The 13,544-nt window shown below is 34.4% G+C and overlaps 1 protein-coding gene across 8 annotated transcripts in view; it reads left to right on the top strand.

Annotated features, from left to right (window-relative positions):
- Window positions 1–13,544, top strand: part of CEP112 (centrosomal protein 112) — a 266,133-nt gene that overhangs the window by 247,985 nt on the left and 4,604 nt on the right. The gene's annotated exons all lie outside the window — the stretch shown is intronic.

Here is a 13,544-nt window from a genome sequence, read left to right as displayed (position 1 = left end):
ACAATGGCACCACTTCTGGATGAATTGCAAATGGAACTTAAAAAGTACAAAGAAGATGCACAAGAAGGGAAGGGTTCTTTTGGCTTCATTTTTCAATTCTTAGAAATGGAGATTTGGAACTATGAGAAACAACAAGAAAAGACTGCAAAACAAGAAGACTGGGACAAAGAAGAAGCCATCTTTAATGAACAAGCAATTTTATGTGGGGAAGAAAAGGGAAAGGAGGAAAAGAGAATGGAGAATTTGAGACTTAAAAAAACAACCAAAGAAAAGAAAAATAATTTGAAAAATAAGTATAATACTGGAAAGCAATAGAAAAGGGGAATACAGAAGAGAGAAATAGAGGTAGAGAGACAAGGGGGTAAAAAGGGGAGAGAGAAGAAGAGAGGGAAGAAGGAAAGGAAAAGAAGTTACAAAGGACCGGAGCAAGATATAGAGAAACAGGACCTATTTAGAGACAATGGGTGAAAATCTAACTGAAAAAGGGATTCTGTAAAGGTACGTAAGATTGTATTGTTATATTAGTAATAGAAATAACTTTAGAAAATTGGAAACAACGTATGATTAAAATGAGGGATGAAATAGTGTAATTTAGTGAAATGTTTGTGAATAAAATAAGTGAAATAAAATAAATGAGAAAATTGAATTAGAAAAGAACGGGAACATTTTAATTAGTTAATGTTTTATAAAATAGAAGTGAAGAGGGGGGGAATTAACTATGGAAAGCTTATAATTGTTCCCATAGAAGTATGACATTTAATTGAAAAGTAATGTTAAAGATGTTAAGACTTCAATGAATATTAATATTAATCATAGAATTGATTTGGAATAGAATGTTGTTTTAATTATATACATTTATAATTTTTTCTTTGTTAAGAATACAATGTATATTTTAAGAATGTACCAAGCTGAATCCAAATGGAAGTTATGTATTATATTGAATGTTACAACTTTAGGGAAAAGATATAAAGGCATCATACTCCAATTAGTAACTACAGGAGAAATTTTGTTTAATGAGAAAAGATAATAGATAATTGAAACAGGACAGACAAAAAATATAAATACAATGATTTGAACTGAGATGAGATAATTAAAATAAAATTGAGAAAATTAAAAGAGGGGAGAAGCTATGCAGAAAATGTAAAATAGTAATAAGATATGGAATAGAATATAAAAATGAGCATGAACCTGAATTTGTGTCTGTATGAAGAAATGTAACCCGGGATTACGCTACTTTCAAAAAAAATGTTTTATTTATATATTTTTTCTCTTTGTGAAAACTCAAATAAAATTTACAAAAAAAAAAAAAAAAGGAGATGAATACTTAAATTTGACTTTCTAATACAGAATGAAGGGAAACATTTTAACATTGGACAAATTGAAGGGTATTCTTGAACAATAGATCCAGAAGTTAGTTTTAAGAGTGTGTACCACTAGATAGATCATGTTTAACTTTGTTACAAAAGAACACGTTTTATCTGACGAGATTATGATGGATCTGAAAGTGGGTTTTAAAAAGGCAGACTACAAGGTTGATTTGGAAAAAATGTTAGACTTGACATACAAAAGAAACCTGTTGATGTTCTAATAATTAAAAGGGACATACAAATAACAAAGCAAGAGGGTGATCTGAATAAAGTTTTTAGACTTGTTAACTCTTTGAAGAATTCTATGAGAAGGGACAAAGTTCTAGGGTGTTATTTGATGGGATTAAAGATCAAGATTATTAAAAATCAAAGGAAGGAACAGAAAGTTTGTTTATTTGACCAAGGTTTAAAATAGATATGTTCTTATCTCTGCTAACATTTAATAGACTTTTGCTGATCAAGACTGAAACAGCAAGGCGTTAAAGATTTCTTTATAGATAAGAGTTGGGATAAGAAAAGAAAGATCATTTGTTGAATTCAAAGAAAATAAGATAAATTACTAAAATTGATTATGCTTATAATGAAGGGAGAGTTATTTCTTTACATATATCTGTTTCTTTACTGTATTTTTTCTTTTTTCTTTTTATTAGTTTTCAATTTTTAAATTATAACATTTAATAAAATTACTATTTTTTAAAAAGTTGGCAGATCTAAGTCAGTGGTGCACACCTTTCTCCAGAGAAGACCCACTTTTGTTTTAAGTTATATGTAGGAGCCTCTTTCCCCAAAAATGGATATGGCAAGAGAAAGACTAAACTTGCTTGATTTCATTTATACTCAGAATTAAATAAAAAGAAATATAGCATTTAAAAGACATTCCCCGCTTTCTGGAACTCTGATGCTGAAACTGGATTGTGAACTTCTTCCTCAATAATTGTGATCTTCCTCAATAGTTGGTGTAAAAACCTTCAAAACCAACACATGTCAGTTCTTGAGTAAAAGAAATAATAATCTTGCCAGAAAAAGGTATAGTTTCTTAACTCCTGGATTTTTTTAGTTTCTAAGCATTGTCAAAGTCAATGTATGCATGCACTGAAAATCAAATTCTTGAAAGTTTCCCTCTTTTCCCCCCCTTGAAATGGCTTGTCTAAAATCACCCTTTTCGTGGCTCCCAATAATGGCCATTATTCTATTTCTAGTAATATTTGGAAAAACCTTTAATAATAATTATTCTTATTTGAAGCTCAGTTGGATTGCCAAAGTTGAACTTTGCATCTTTCTTAATTTCAAAATTAAAATTATTCCTCCTTTATCTTTTTAGTGTGCCAATATTTCCCAGGGTGATTGATTTAAAATAAATCGCTATTCCAATTTTCTTCATCTTTTGCAAAATATTTGTGTTCTTTTTTCTGTTTTAGCAAGTTATCATGGTCTTATTTTATATGTATTTCTTATAAACAAAATTGGCTTTATTAGTCAAATTTTTAATTAAAAAAACTGGAATTTAGTCTATTTTCATTAAAAGAAATTAATGTTGTTTTTCCCATTTCAATTCTAATTTAATGTTGCTGCCCTAGCTAATTTCCCTCTTCTTCATCCCAAGTGTATTTTCCGGTGCCAGAAAGTTCTTTGTCTGCAAAATCCTGAACAGTTACTCTTTCATGTAGGCAGGAAACCTCTCTAGTTGTCTTTATGATTATTCATTTTGTTTCCTGTAAGAAATGTGAATTCTTTCCTTTTTCTTAGCATTCTGGGGGGGAGGTCTTGAAATATTTGAATACATTTCCCTTCTATAATCAAAGGTTTCTCAGTCTGCAGCTTTAAAATGGCATTTCTTGTTCTCGTTTGTAAGAATCTGACAAGCATATCCGGAGGCAATTTTTTCTTTTGTGCAAATGTGGAGTTTATGTTTAAAATTATCTGGAAAGCCTCTATTTTTAAATAGTCTTGGGTAGCCATTTTGAAATGGACTTCAAGTTCCACTTTTCCAGAATCTTCAGGTACCTCTGAATTTTAGATTGTGTATTAACCTGAACATTTGTAATCTGCTTTCATTTCTTCCATCATGTGCAGAACCTGCTCCTGTGTACCTTGGAGCTATTAATTTTTAATTAAACTGATTTATTATATCTGAATCTGATTCTTCTTCAATCTTAATTGCCTCTTCTTCCTCTGCCTCAACATTGCTTTTTGTCTTTCTTTCCTTCTTTATAAGTAGTAAAAATGATTCTATACAGTGTGTTAATTGTAATTCTACAGCCAGTTTCTTACGCCTTATTGTTCTATTTTACAAGTTATATTGCAAAAGCATTTCTCACACCTCTCTTCTTTCTTCCCTTTTACCACCAATTTCTATATCGAATGTTGGTTATAAAATGTTTACCACTTTAGCTCAATGCAGACTAAGTGCATTTCCAAAATCACATGTCTAGATCAAACAAGTTACATTTCAAAGGGGAAGATTAATGCCTCCCTTTATAACCTAGTCCCAATTGTCTGGTGGGAAGATGTGATGCCCAAGGAGCCATAGAGTGCTTTGGAACTAAGGCCAATATTTGAAATACCTTAATAGTTGTAACTAGTGAGAGAAGAATAAGGTAGCAACTCAGATGCCTATGGACAAGGTAGATCCAGCTGGGGGGTGCTGGTGCCGCGTGAGCTCTTTTCCTCCCTGGAGGGAGGAACCCTTGGGGATACACTGGAATGGGGACCTGGGGTGAAGTTTTCCTTGTACTCTACCACTCCCTTTTTTCCACCTCTGCCCAGCAAAATGGTAGGCAATTCCGTGCGTCAATCAAGGAGGAGGAGGCTTTGCCAGGGTCTGCTGAAGTTTGCCAAGGAAAGGGAAACAGCACAAGCCTATATTATATGTAGAAAGAAGAATGGGCTGTCTAGTCTTACACATACAACTTAAGATTCAAACATTTCAGGTCATGACTTCACAACACTGTATAATAGATAGAAATTTTTATAGCCGAGGATCTCCTGAGCACAAGGATACCACGTGCCAACTACTAATTGATAGGTCATGAAAGTGATTTAGCCATGATGACTGTAGGATCTCAGCTTCATTTTTTACCAATACAAATGATGTGAAGAAAGAACATGTTGTACTTAATCATCTCTGTGGTTTCTGGACAAGAAAACATTTTTTTTTCTGCAGAATCATTATGTTTTGTCAGCATATCTTTCCAGCATATCAGTTCCTAAGCAAATCAAAGTCACTTTCACTCTATCTGAATTTCAAACATGAATTTCATAATTTGTACTCTTTCAATCTTCAAAATGTGATTGCAGGAACAAAAGTCACATTGTTGATATAAAATGTATTGTGCTGCCATTTTCATTATTTATATAAACATTTCATTTTTTCTTTTCTCTCCAAAATGGCAGCTGCTTCCCCAGCTTACAACATTTTGTGTATTATTAAGGAAAAAAAGATTCAGTTAGTACCAAATCTCAAATTTGTTTCTTATTTATTTCAGATCTGCTATCATTTTAAAAGCAGTTTAATAGACCTGTTCTTGATAATCTGCTTCAACACTAAGCTGCTTTCCTTTAGCAGGAGTATCTTTAGTTCATAAGCAGAATCCTAGGGGAGGAATGGAGGATCCTTTAGGCTGGCAACCTCATCCAGCAGCAAGTATTTTCTGACCATAGTTTTGCCATGTTGTTGAGTGAAGACTTTTATTTCCGTCCAACTCACGTAATCCCATAAAGTCTGCTGTATGTAGTATGTTATTTCCTAAGGTTTGCTTTGCTGCTTCTCTTTGGCAGTTATGATTTTATATAAAACTCTTAAGTGTTTAACCATAAACAAGGGATTTTCCATGTGGGTGATCCATGTTTAGAATGAAAATAACAGATAACATAAGACATTGAAATCATTTTTTTCTAGAGACAATAGACATATTTAGAAAAAATAGGATGTGACCATACTCCTTCAGAAAACAGCCACTGAGTTGCTGTGCATCAAATGTAGGTGTCTCTAAGACAGTTCCTAAGTTAGACAACCCAGGTTTTTAGAAATAAAAATAGAAGATAGATAAAATAGATAGATTAGATAGGTAGATTGATCGGATAGATAAGTAGGTAGGTAGATAGATAGGTGTGCCTAATGTTTTAATGTCCATTGGTCGTTTTTTGTAGTTGAATGTTTGGGGGAAATGGTCATTTGGTTTTGGTTGGTGGTCTACTTTTAATAAAAAGGACACTTCAGTCACATAATTCTCACATTATAAGCAGACACACTCCTCAGAGAGTTATACTACCTAATTCTTAAATTATTTCTTGACGTTGTTAAAATGTGTCAAATTATTCTGACTCTCAGCATCTTACACCAAGATAAAGCACAATAAAACATCACTTACTAAAGGAAATAATCTAGCTTCTGGAGAGGGAGAATATTCCAATTGAAGAACAATGATTTGTTAGTCTCAAGCTTTCTTGCTTTCTATAAAAAGGCCCCCAGAAGAATCTCCTTGGCTTATACAACTCTTTGAATAGATGGTCTTTGAATCATCTTGGTGCCAAACCATAGAGTGTTTATTAGTCAAATTTAGTACTTTGAACTGCATGCATAAATCTATTGATAATTAATTTAAGATAGGTGTAATATGGTGATAGTAACTAGTGCTAGTCAACAAGCAAGCAATTGCGTTGTCCACCAACTGTATTTTATGGATTTTCTTCAAAGATAGCTGCATGTAGAGCAATAGTAACAACACTCAGACTTACATACCATTTCACAGTGCTTTTACAGACCTCTCTAAGCGGTTTACAGAGTCAGCATATTGCTCCCAACAGTCTGGGTCCTCATTTTATTGACCTCGGAAGGATAGGAGGCTGAGTCAACCTTGAGCCTGGTGAGATTCGATCTGCCAAATTTCAGGCAGACGGCAATCAACAGAAGTAGCCTGCAGTACTGCATTCTAACTGCTGTACCACCACGGCTCATGAGAGCTAAAGGTAAAGGATCCCCCTGTCTAGTTGTGCCCAATTCTAGGGCGTGCAGCTCACCTCTGTTTCTTAGTTGAGGGAGCCAGCATTGACAGAAGACACTTGTGTAATGTGGCCAGCATGACCATACCCCAAGGCACATGGAAGGTTACCTTCTCATGAAAGTGGTACCTATTTATCTACTTACATTTGCATTCTTTCGAACTGCTAGATGAGCAGGAGCTGGTAGCAGTAGTTCACACTACTGTGCAGCATTTGGGTCTCGAACTTGGGTTGTCAGCTTTCCAGCTGACAAGCTCAGTGTCTTTAACTGCTAAGCCATCACGCCCATGTATCTCTACCACGCACTCTACCATGTAAGGGTAGTCCTCTCTTAACAACCCTAATTAGGAGCAGCAATTCCATTGCTAAGGGAAGTAGTCATTAAGTGAAACATCATGCTCATGCTGCTTAGCAATGGCAGTCCCGCTTGCAGTAGTGAAGCTAGGCATCACATGACTGTGACTTGTGACCTACCAACCTCGCCATTGACTTTGCTTGTAGAAAGCCAGCTGTAAAAGTCATAAATAGCAATAACATGACCATGGGACTTTTTAAAAAAAATAATCCTACTCCAGATACTATTTAGGGCTTAATTAATAAAATTGCTTTGAAACTAGTGAAATTGATAATAGAATGTTTCTCTGAACAAAGGATAGGCATAAGAATAAGGTACAGTAGGGTAGTGGGTAGAACAGAACAGAATAGAACAGAATAGAATTCTTTATTGGCCAAGTGCGATTGGAGTTTGTCTCCAGTGCATAAGCTCACAGTGTACATATAAACAGCAGGTAATAGATAATAGATCATAAATCATAACTATAATTATAAATTATACTATAAACAACAATTGATAAATCCCAAGATACCAATAGAAGATAAGTAGGAAACATGGGATGAGAAAAGAGACACTGCTATGGGAATTATGTGTTCAGCAGAGTGGTGGTACCGGAGGTATCTTTCTGTCTAGCTGTTTTGGCATGCAGTGCTCTAGGCATCCTGAGGGGAGAAGTTGAAAGAGATTATGTCCAGGATGTGAATGGTCTGTAGATATTTTCTCAGCCCTCTTTCTGATTCATGTAGTATACACAAATAGAATTATAAATATAAAAAGTATACAGCATACTCATCATCACATATATGCAGTGTGTGCCCCTGATCCATGCAGTGGATGGACACACATGCAGTGTGTGCCCCTGTCCCTGATTCTTTTTAGTATATATCATTGAAATAATAGGACTGATTTTCAAGATCATTGTTTTTATTAAACATCATACTTGAAAGGTAAAATAATTAGCTGTTCTCAGATTAACAACTGATAGTTTGGTATAACTCTTACTATTGCAATGAATTAATTAGGCAATTTTAGATGAGAATTCCACCTTGAGTTTCCTAGTTGCGAAACATCATCATCATAATCACTATCAAAAATATTTTACAAAGGAGTCCTAAGTTTATAAGACAGTTGGCAACTTTAAGACTTGTGGACTTCAGCTCCCAGAATTCCCCAGCCAGCATTGGTGGGCTTAGAAATGTAGGGTAGATAATGATGACCATATTGGCACAATTTAACATTTCAATGTACATGAGAACATTATATAAGAAACATTTCCTGAGTTCCTATGGGTTATCAGTTAATTCTTCATAACATTTAGCATTCTTGCTAAAACTATAACATAATTCTATGCATGTTTATTCTGAAAGAAGGTCCAGAGTAGAGTTTAGTGTCAGGTTACTGTGCTTAGAGCTGCAATTTTAATCTGTCCTATTATCATCCTTATTCCTTTTATTAGGGAAGTTGCACAAGGCAAACTACAGTTTATTGCCCATCAGAGTGAGAATGTAAATTATTTAACACTTCCAGAATAAATGGTCAGAGGAAAAATGACTGTATTTCATCTTAAGCTTTCTTTTATTTCTTTGTATGTGAATAGTTCCTGCTATAATATAATTGCCATTTTCTTTTAACTTGCACACCTTTATATACTTTATTATTGTTTTAACAGAATTGCCTGTCTTATTCCTGCTCTGTATGTATGTATAACTTTATTGTGCTATGCAAAATGCTACATTTGGCATGATTATTCTCCTATTTGAGGAAGTTAAATTGGTACCTCAAATAGATCTACATTTCTGCAACAGAAATTATGTGGATTTTAAAAAGAAGCTATAAATCACAACCTTATTTTGTTTTCAAGTGAAATGAAATTTTAGTCCATTTGCAGTTCATGTAGTAAAAATATACTAGGATATAGAAATGTTTTACCTAATCTTTTTATCAAATAGCTACAACAAACACTATTTGAAAAAGAAATAACAGTTTTATTTGTTTAAGAGGTTAAAGAAGCATACAGCTTATAAACTATAGAAGTCAGCAAGTGTCTTACAGTTTTAATTAGAGGTGGTATTCAGCAGGTTCTTACCAGTTCTGGAGAACCAGTAGCGGAAATTTTGAGTAGTTCAGAGAACCGGCAAATACCACCTCTGACTGGAGATTTTACATTATCCTTCCCTTGCCATGCCCACAGAACCGAGAGTAAAAAAATTTGGATCCCACCACTGGTTTTAATCCTCAGAAGGGGTGTATTTGTTTTAAACCTGACATATTTGAAATTTTATGCTTACATTGTTACCTGCTTACTAATCTCACAGTATGGTCTTTACATGTTAATATATAATATTGCTTATTGTCTGTCCCATACTCTTTCAAACCTTATGAAAAACATGGCTCTATCCCTTTCCAAGCAAGGGGATAGTTACTGATGTAATATATCATAAATTCAAAATGTTTTTAACTGTAGAAAGACGTTCCACGGAGGGAATAGTAAATTTGGTCTTTTTTCCCGAATTTTGTTAGCTTTGGTGGGCAAATTTCTTTTGAGGAACAATTAGTGCAAACCTCTCTTTTTACACAGCAGTATAGCCTTGTACCACATTTTTTTTCTATAAAAGTTTGATTTGGATATAGTCAGGGGTGGGATTCTACCAGTTCACACCTATTCACTAGAACTGGTTGTTAACATTCTAAGCAGTTCAGAGAACTGCTTGTTAGAAGAAATTACTGGCCTAATCCTGTAAGGGAGGCAGGAAGGAAACATTCTGGTGTTGCTTACAGAAACTGCCTCTCCGTTAACCCTTATTACATTCTTGGCAAGAGTTAACCCTTATTACATTCTTGGCAGGACTAGATTTCCTGTCTCAAGAACTTCTCTTGAGTTTTTTTTCCCCTCCTTTGCTGGTACTTTGCTTGTGGTGGAGTGACCACTCAAAATTACAATGGCACTGAAAAAGAGACTTATGACCATTTTTCACACTTCCGACTATTGCAGCATCCCCACAGTCATGAGAGGCCAGGTGAGGAGATGCATGTCTCGATGTGAGTGATATTGAGTTGGCCATGCCCAGCCAATAACACGACTACCAAGCCATGTCCACCAACTTAGCCATGCCCACAGAACCGGTTGTTAAAAAATTTGAATCCCACCCCTAGATATAGTATGTGTAGTATAACCATTTGGATAGAGATTCCTTTATTGTTGTATAGTATCTGACTTTGGAAATTATATGACATGTAAAGAGAACCCGTGTTAGAGAATATTCTAAATAACATTCACAAATGTGATAATAGTTCCCTATGAACAGGATATATCTCCTGTTAATGAAAGGAATAAAAGCAAAAAAGAAGCCTTTGCTTTAAAAATGTTTGTTTTGCCTTGTCTACCTCAAACAAGCTGCTGAACAAACTTCCAAAGTTTCATTTTCTCTTTGAAGTGAACTGCCAAATTACTGTTCAATGCAGAATATAGTGTGTCTTCATCTAGCTGGCAAAAGAACTGTGCAGCTGCTGCAACTGAACTCATTCAGTTGAACACTGTGACTCAAGTCATCCTATTTATTTAATATCAGCAGAGGTGGAAGGAAGGCAAATACAGTGTGGCTATTTCAAGGGTGCTCTTAAACACATCAAAAAACACTTCAGCATGAGGATCGTCTCACTTTTAAAAAAAAAACCCAGATTTAAGGGTGGTTTTTTTAAAGTGTAAAATCAGTATTTTCCATTTTGTTCCTGCTTTGTTTGTTTTTTAGATTATTCCATGTGCTCTCCATTTTTTTTGCATTCATTTGTTAATCAAATATAAATAGCTGTGCATCTCACTAGAGGCAATTTTGGCAATGCACAACAATAGCAATATATTCCATTCTTTATGTTGTGATATTTTATGCTGTGGGCTTATACTCAATATCATTGAAATGAATGGCTTTGTATAAATAACTGTGTTAAGCCTTCGTGAAGTAGGTGCTCCAAGCTACTAATACAGTGCCTCATTCTGTGGAGAAGGCTAATTGTAGTTTGTGTGAAATTACTGTTGCAATTTATATCTATAATCAAAATAATTTTACTGAACACATCTATATTGCTATACGTGAGAGTAGAAAGAATAATTATCAGTTCAAACAGTTTTTCCCTTTTTAAGTTTGCAACGTTCATGCATATTTAATTACACAGCTCCAGTTCATAACGCAGTAATACTCTTATTTTATTTCACCTTCAGTTTTATGGATTCCCAGCTCTTCAAATCAGTATGTTTTCTCAAGCTGATAAAAGGTGGTTTTCCTTGTCAGTAAATGGAGATTGAATGTTGTTGTTTTCATACCTAGATTGCATTTGTTATGGTATCCATGGCTTTTCTTTTCTATGGCTGGATTAGGTTGCGTCCTTTTAATAGATCAGCTAAATAAATAAATTTTCAGAAAAGGGGACATACTTTTTTGCAGATTTTAGTATTATATGTTTCCTTTGATTTTGTTAAAAAATAGGGATAGTTCTTCAAAATGCAGCATGCTAGCATAGTATAGTAATTAAGGAGTATTTACTCAGCCCCATTTCAGAGGAGCTTCATATTGCCTTGACTCAGTAGATGGCAGCACCTGGATGGCTTTGTCTGGATTAGGAAACCTGAATAGGGCTAGTCCTGGTGAATCTTTAGATGAGAGATTTCCAGGAATGTAGGGATGTCACCTAGACCATGAAGATGAGGGAATCTTTGGAAAGACAACAGCAAGCAATCTCTGCTATGAAGAAAATTACATGGATATTTCCATGAAGACTAGGCTGAATTAAATGAAGACGAGTGAAGGCTCCTGGACCATCCTGGCCAAAGAAAATAGAAGGCTAAATGCAAAGTGTATAGGCTTCCTTCACTCAACCAAGGAATAATTCAAATAAAGACAATGTATAGGAACAGTTTTATCCATGTCATGCATAGGAATCATTATTCAAAAGGCAAATTTGTTTTCATTTCATCTTGGTCTGAAAGGAGGGAATTGTATTTGGAAAATACAGATCCACAGGCATGTGTTCTCCGATTCCTTGTCAGTGCCCTGATAGTTGGGATTAATGGTTGTTGGTCCACAGTATTAGGAAATCACTGTATTACAGAAGGAATCTACTTTGCTTGAGGGTAAATTGCCATTTTCCAGCACAAAAGATGCAGTAGGACCCTCACAAAAGGACTGTTGGCTTTAAAATGTAAATTAGATGAGTGTCTTCCTTTTTTGTACAACAAATTATCTGTTGAATTTGATGGATCATGCTTTTGTCCCTGTGTCCAATTTTTCTACTTCATATGGATTCAGGATGGATACTGTAAAAAATAGGATGCTTAATTTCCTAAGTCTAAAACCAGAAATAGTCTTCTTTGGTTCTTAATCTAACTAACAATAAGATGTGCATTCAGACCACATTCTTTCAAATACAGGAATTTCACAGATGGCTATTAATTAGGGGACTGATATGAAAGCATGTGGTAGTTCGAGTTTATAACTTTGTAACACATAATTAAGACTGATCATTTTTGATTGTATAAATTGGAAAGATATTGTAGCTAGGAGAATAGAGCTATGTGAATCACTGCAATCTAAATTAATTTAAAAAGTCTTTTTCTGAAACAGTAATAAAAGAAGGACAAAAGTTTGGCTGTTACTAAATTTGGTGAGGGGGAAGTATTGAAAAGATTATTCCAAAGATGATTGTAAGAATGATAAAACTTTAGCTACATCTATCCTGGAATATGAATTCATTATTAATAAAAATATATTAGTAAATTTTCCTTATATCAAACCAAGTAGGTTTTTATTATTATGGTGATCGCACACTCAATTGGATGCATTTTTATCCACCTATCAAGATCTTCCGAAGGACTTGGGATAGGCAAATATTGCTCTTTAATAGTAATAAAGATATTGTAATTTTGAACTTAGATTCAGTTTCATACTGATGGAAACTTAACAATTCAAGTAATCGAAGACCTAAGAAACCTCTTGGATATTAATTTTTAAGGTAGCATCTAAGAATATAAAAGTTTCTAACCAGGGTGGGTGATTTTTGCTTTTGTTTTTTTATAAAATCAGGGATAAGTTGGATAAATTCAATATTAAGAAAGTCCTTTAGGTATTTTTCTAGGGCTCCGATCACAATTGTCTTTTTGTTTGGGAACTTAGATCTCTGAAAGTTCAGGAAAGATAAGAGAATAAATATCAATCTTTAACATATGAAAGTTGAAGGATAAAATAGAGAAGGCATGTTGACCAAACTATTCTGTGCAACTTTTGGAAATCAAATTTGGGGCAAGATGCTTTTGTCAGTTTACATGGACATAGGAAGTAAGTAGAGTTTGGTTCGATTCTGAAGAATACAGTGCTGTCAAAGTGTAATTACAGGTAGTCCTTGACTTATGACCACAATTGAGCCCAAAATTTATGTTGCTAAGTGACAAATTTATTGAGTTTTGCCCCATTATGATCTTTCTTACCACAGTTGTTAAGTGAATCACTGCCGTTGTTAATAACACGGTTGTTCAGTGAATCTGGTTTCCCCTCAACTTTGCTTGTCGGTTGCAAAAGGGGATTACATGACCCTGGGACATTGCAGCTGTCATAAATATGAGTCAGTTGTCAAGTATCCAAATGTAAATCACATGACATGGGGATGCTGCAACGATCATAACTGAAAAATGGTCATAACTTTTTTCAGTGCTGTTGTAACTTCAAACATTCACTAAGTGAACTGTTGTAAGTTGAGGACTATCTGTATGGGAAATAGTTATAGTTTATGTTAAAAATTGGTAGGTTTTTAATGGTAACATTGTTTAACTTTTTGCTAAACAGACTGATATTGGG

This window comes from Pseudonaja textilis, chromosome 2, assembly GCF_049901715.1.
Source record: "Pseudonaja textilis isolate UNSWEBS1 chromosome 2, rPseTex1.2, whole genome shotgun sequence".
Classification (NCBI taxonomy): Eukaryota; Metazoa; Chordata; class Lepidosauria; order Squamata; family Elapidae; genus Pseudonaja; species Pseudonaja textilis.
This window is presented reverse-complemented; position numbering and strand designations above follow the sequence as displayed.